Source organism: Planococcus citri, chromosome 2 (genome assembly GCF_950023065.1).
Source record: "Planococcus citri chromosome 2, ihPlaCitr1.1, whole genome shotgun sequence".
Lineage (NCBI taxonomy): Eukaryota > Metazoa > Arthropoda > Insecta > Hemiptera > Pseudococcidae > Planococcus > Planococcus citri.
Window position 1 is genome coordinate 48,748,712 of NC_088678.1, and position 6,201 is coordinate 48,754,912.

Here is a 6,201-nt window from a genome sequence, read left to right on the forward strand (position 1 = left end):
TCACAGAATGCCTACCTACATCTACTGTACTCTACTCTACCTGCAAAAAAGTAATTAAATTAGGTAAACTCGTAAGCATAGGCTGTAATACCTATATTACCTACACCCTCGATACACTTCGAATCATCTTAAACATATTGCAGCTTTCACATAGCATCATCATCATCATCATCTCATCTTTTACTCATACGTATATTGCACAGTACAGCAGCTGTATACAAGCCACAAAAAAATTACACAGGTGGTGGTGGTGGTGAGAAACGTAAGCCTCGCGATCCTTACGTAGATCCTTCCTGATAAACAGGAAAGAGTATTAATTCTTGCCTGCTTGACAACCCAAATCGGATCTTTTCTGTTTTCTTCGTACATCCTTAAACCATACACCAGACACGCTTCGTTTATGTAAAGAAAAAGACGCGACGACACCCAAAGCGGCTGCATCTTTTGATGCTCCTTTCCTCATACCATGGCACTCAGCAGCAATCGTTTCTCATCATAGTATACGCACGTGGGTTGTGTGAACGACGGAAGTACCCTAGGATGTCTATATATCTCCTCGTCCTCATGCACTCGAAAGTGCTATACCAGTGTGGCAGGGTGCCCCGTTTATTTATTAACGAGTGACCGGAAGGTTGTGATTTGAATTGAGAAATACTCATCGCGATATCAAAGTTCCTCTTTACTTTTTTTTATTTGTTTAAATAAAAAATAACCCTGTATTCGAGTTAATAATATAAATACTTATCTATGGTACGTGGTGCGTTTAGCCTATTGATGGTGCGAAGCGTTATACGAAGGAGGTCTAGAGGAATTTAAATGATGCGGGTGTTTTTTTTTTAGAGATGGTTTTCGTATCATTGCGGGTATTTATGAAGCGTTATATTTCATTTTTTTATTACAAGATCATTGGGTGTTAATTGAGACTGAAATGTTCAATTTTCATACTGTTGTTTTAATTCTATAAAGAATGAACACATTAGAAGGAAATATTTAAGTCAGATGGGTATCCATGAAATTCTAAAAATACAGTCTTTTTACCTACTTTTTCTTACAATACGAGAGAGCTGCAGTACCATTATCAGGCGAGACATTATTTTAGCGATGATCTTTTGCATCTCGCCAGTCGCCCTACTTTCGCAAAACAAAAGGAACGTCAGTATTTTTTTTGTTCATCTTGTCTACAGGTACAGACAGACGCTGTTTCCTGCTCCTCTAGAAACGTTTTCCTAGAATTTGCAATTTAACTCCCTTTCGTTTATCTTTTTGGAATGAGAGTCGAATAGGATAGGAAATCCATTCAAAAAAAATTAAAGTGATGGAAAATAAGGAATACTACTGATAAACACGTTCTTGTTTTTCTTCCTCTTGTTTTGTTTGAATAAGATTAGGAAAAAAATACGAGAATGATTGTCTAAGGGGAAAAAATCAAACATGATAACTCAAGATCAAGATGTTTTTAAAATCATTGTTCGAGGAAATTCTTGATTTTTTTTCTCTGCATAACTGTATAAAATTAATTTTACGATTGATGAGGTGAAGAGGAGAGATCACTTTAAAAATTTGGTCAATTCGAAAAAAGTTATCATTTTACGTAGCAATTAAACAACATAAGTACTTATCTAGGTAGGTACCTAAAAAGTTAAAAACATTTTTGAAGGTGAGAGTATTTTCTGATGTTTAATGCTGTAACCTCAGTGTGCAAAAAATACCCTTCTTTTGTGAATTGAATTTCCAATTTTATTAAGCCAGCGGCTCCAATTTGAAGAACAATGACGAAAAAATGTCCGAGGTGAGAACGAAAATTTTGAAAAATATTCACGTCATAATTTTCATAATGTTCAACCTAAAAAATTTCTATGCAGGCCCATAGCCAGCATAAGGGCAGCCAGGGCGGCGCCCTGGCTGGCAAAACGCTTTGCCCTGGCTAGACAAATTTGCAAATTTCTTCTCTTTCAAAAAAATTTTGAAATCATTTTTTCATTTTTTGCAATTTTACATTCAAAATAATTGCATACCTATTCAAGATGTCTAACAGGTCCTACTGGTCCTACTAGAGTCCTACTTTTTCTCAAAAGTCCTTTTAGTCCTACTAAAGTCCTATTTTTCAACAATTTTATTTAGAAGTTCTACTTTTTTTTTCAAATTTTCAATTTTTTCCCTTTTTCCGGAATTTTGAACAAATTTTATTGTAGAAAAGGACTTATTTGTCGACTTTTTTCGATTTTGAATTACACATTTTTGAGAGCTTTTGCGCTCACTTCGCTCGTGCTATTTGCATCTTCTTTTCTTGCCTAGAAAACTTAGGGTTTGTTCAAATTAAAGTTTGAATCAGAAAAATAAACTCCTCTCCCCATGAAGATACTTAAGCTTTTGGCCTCGCTTCATTTAGAATTATTGTTTGCTTTTCTTTTTCAAGTTTGAAATTTAAAAAAAAAATAATCATTCGAATTTTTAACAATTTTGAAACAAAAAATAAATAATAAACTTTTTCATATATCATACAAGAAAACATCGTTTTCATACCCTTCATAAGGTTAATACTAATTTTTCGGGATTTGTCCTGGCTTCTCTACAAGAAAAACGTTGTTTTATACCTCTCGAATACTGATTTTCGATAGCTTTTGCCCTCGCTTCGCTCGTGCCCATTTTCTTTTCTTTTTTAATTTTTCTATTAAAAAAAATCATCATTCGAATACCATCGTTTTTATGCCCCTCGAAATACTGATTTCCAAGAGCGATGTCTTCTTGAATTATTAACCAAATATAAAATTTGCGACCCCCCCCCCACACAACTCATAAATTTTGGTAAATTTTCATGCCCTGATTACAATTCCACCTGCCCTGACTGAAAAAAATCCTGGCTACGGGCCTGTTTCTATGTGAGCTTAGTTGGGAGAAAAGGGTTTGATAACTCTTCTCGAGCTATTTTCAATGAATTTTCTGTAATTTTTTATGCATTAGGTAATAGATACCGGTAATTTTTGGGTAAATTAGTGGTAGTTTTGGGTAAATTACTGATAATTTTTGGGTAAATTATTGATAATTTTTGGGTAATTCAAATGAAGTTTTTGGATGAATTACTGGTAATTTCTGGGTAAATTACTGGTAATTTCTGGGTAAATTACTGGTAATTTTTGGGTAAATTACTGGTAATTTTTGAGAAATAACTGGAAAATTTCTGGGTAAATTACTGGTAATTTCTGGGTAAATTACTGGTAATTTCTGGGTAAATCAGTGGTAATTTCTGGGTAAATTACTGGTAATTTTTGGGTAAATTACTGGTAATTTTTGGGTAAATTACTGGTAATTTTTGAGAAATAACTGGAAAATTTCTGGGTAAATTACTGAAAATTCCAGGGTAAATTACTGGAAATCTTTGGGTAAATTACTGGTAATTTCTGGGTAAATTACTGGTAATTTTTGGGTAAATTATTGGTAATTTTTGGGTAAATTACAGGAAATTTTTGGATATACGTATTTCTTGTAATTTTTTGGAAAATAAATTACTGGAAATTGTAATTTTAGTAATTTTTGGCAAATTTAGAGTGGTGCAAAGCTAGTAACGCTCAACAACATGCCAAATACGAATAGAGAAAAATAAAATGGGTAGAAATCTTCAGAAGTCCTTTAAAAATTATATGTACTGCTTGCTCAAGTGGAAATTTTTGAAAAAATTTGTTGGGATAGGTCATGGATAGGTACTAAAAAATTTGCTTTTTTTAGCTATTTTTTAGCATTAGTTAAGGTATTTTTGGCCAGTGAGCTTGTCCCTTCTGGAGTCAGTAACTTTTTAGAAAATTTTGATTATTATTAGATATCTACCTATTATTAATTTTTTGAGTATTTTGTTCATTCATTTTTTAAATAATTTTTTATCAGTTTTAATAACATGCTTCTATGTAAGTACTGCACTTTTGCCAATTTTTATGCCATTTAGATTATTTTAAAGGAATTTTCGCGTATTGGCGTGCTATACGATTTGTGCGAATTTTGTCTATTTATTTAGATTCGAATTTGACTTGACTTGAACCCCCCTCTATTCTCCTCTTTTTGTCCGAGTAATACGGGTCATATTTGTATGTTGAATGATCACACCAATTGAGTAGGTACATTGAATATTAATATTCCACCTTTTCCTTTCCGCATTTTTTTTTGCATTTCCGAGGAAAGTTTAAATTCTGATGACGAAGATGATGCTGTCATGCTCAGATTGAAACACTCGTATGACTCAGCGTACGCTTTCCCGCAGTTTATCAGCCCAATACTCGCGTATAATCTGGCTTCTTGTAATTTCTTCCTTTCATATTTCATTCATAATATAGTGCTTACCTAAGTCGTATATAATTTTTTGTTTACATATTTAGCAATGTGGCTTGAATTATTAACTTTTCTCCTTGTACATTTACAGCAGATTTGAAGTATGGCGATAGTTTAATTCAGGTGATTTTTATAAGGTGGCCAAAAGTAATAAACAGAACGTTAACGATCGTTAAAATAAATTCACGACATCAAGTATTCCATAGAGCGCGATACACTCACGCCTTGCGACAATAATTATTGTAATCAGTAAGCTGAGACAGGAAGCGAGTCTTTGAAGCATTTGATGAAAAAAAGAAAGAAAGAAAGAAAGAAGGAGAGAAGTACATACATTCGTTGGTCTTGGTACTGGTAGCTTGGTTTGGTACGTTCGAATATTTTTTATTCTCGTGTGAAATATTCGATAATTTTTATTCAACGAGCAGAACAGTTTTGATGGCGTGCTTTGGTAGCACATATTTTTTTCTTCTGGTACCAAACCAACTACCTACCTACCCACCTACCTACCAAGTTATATGACTGACATTACGTACGTAGATGTACTCAATGTTACTCTTTTTCATCAAAATGTAACTTGAATATTAAATTTTGGAGGTTTTTTCGTATCCTTAGTTCATTATTTGGTCAACTGAAATGACTGCTTGCCATATTCCATAAAAATGTACCATCTCAATACTTACACATATCCTGTCGGAGTCAATGTTTATGGTTTGTATTGGTATTCTTGAGTGGCTTTCTTTCTATAGGAAATTTTTTGACACTTCTTATTCGTGTTTTCCCTGAAATTTTAATCGTAGGAGAGTAGGTGTAGTCAGGTGTACCCACTTTCATTATCTTCAAGTGGCTGAAATATTGTCAATTTTTTTTTCTTTTTTTTTTTATCAAGTTTAGATTTAAGTCTGTAAAAAATTCTCAAGGCTGTTTGTCAAATGTATGTAGTAGGTAAGGTACTCGAGATATCATAAAATAAATGTATTTTATTGTGGGGAAAAAAGGTCACATGATTATTATTCAGGTGTAAATTCCGATAAGAGCTGTGTTCATGGTTGTAGAAAATTTTTAAATGTAATTTCACCTTAAGGTCGCTGAAATTCTTTGCATTTTTCAACCGCTTACGAGGGAACGTTTTAGTTAACTCAGTCATTGTCATCGATTTAGCTTCATTTTTTTTAGTGAAACATGGAAATGAAGATGACTTACAAAAAAAATCAGCTGCTCGATCAAAAAGTCAAGGGTTTTAGGGGGCTTTGAATAGGTATTAAGTTTCCAAAATAACTCAAAAATGTCATATACATGTATGTATGTATAGGTGAAAAAATAATTGTGGAATTCGTTCATTTTCCACATCATCGGTTTAATTGTTCGGGGGGGGGGGGGACTCAAAAGTCGTACAAGTTATCAACTATCAACTATGGTTAAAGCTGGTTCCGGGAACCTAAAACTGATACTACATGAACGTGATTACATGCTCGTCCACTCTGTTCCGGTTGATTGACGAACTGGAAACTGTGTTGTAATAATCTGAATTTTTCCATTGTCAGAATGACAAATAGGGAATAAATTAAACTAAAAATGATATTAAAGTGAAACAATTTGATATTCTTATTTTATAATATATAAACTGATTTTGATAGATTAAAATTATTGACGAATAAGGGAAATAAAATTATATGCACACTTCCTCCCTGTTTCCCCTTTTTTCCAGGAGGTTGACGAACTGTGTAATTATCTGGCTTTTGAGGTCACCAGATATACCAAAATGACGAATAGGGCTGGATGGGCTGATTAATTTTTTGTCAAAACTCTGCTCTATTGGATGTGCAATGTTGCCAATAAAAAAGTCACGATGTATTCATTTTAAATACAGTATAGATCTACGAGCGA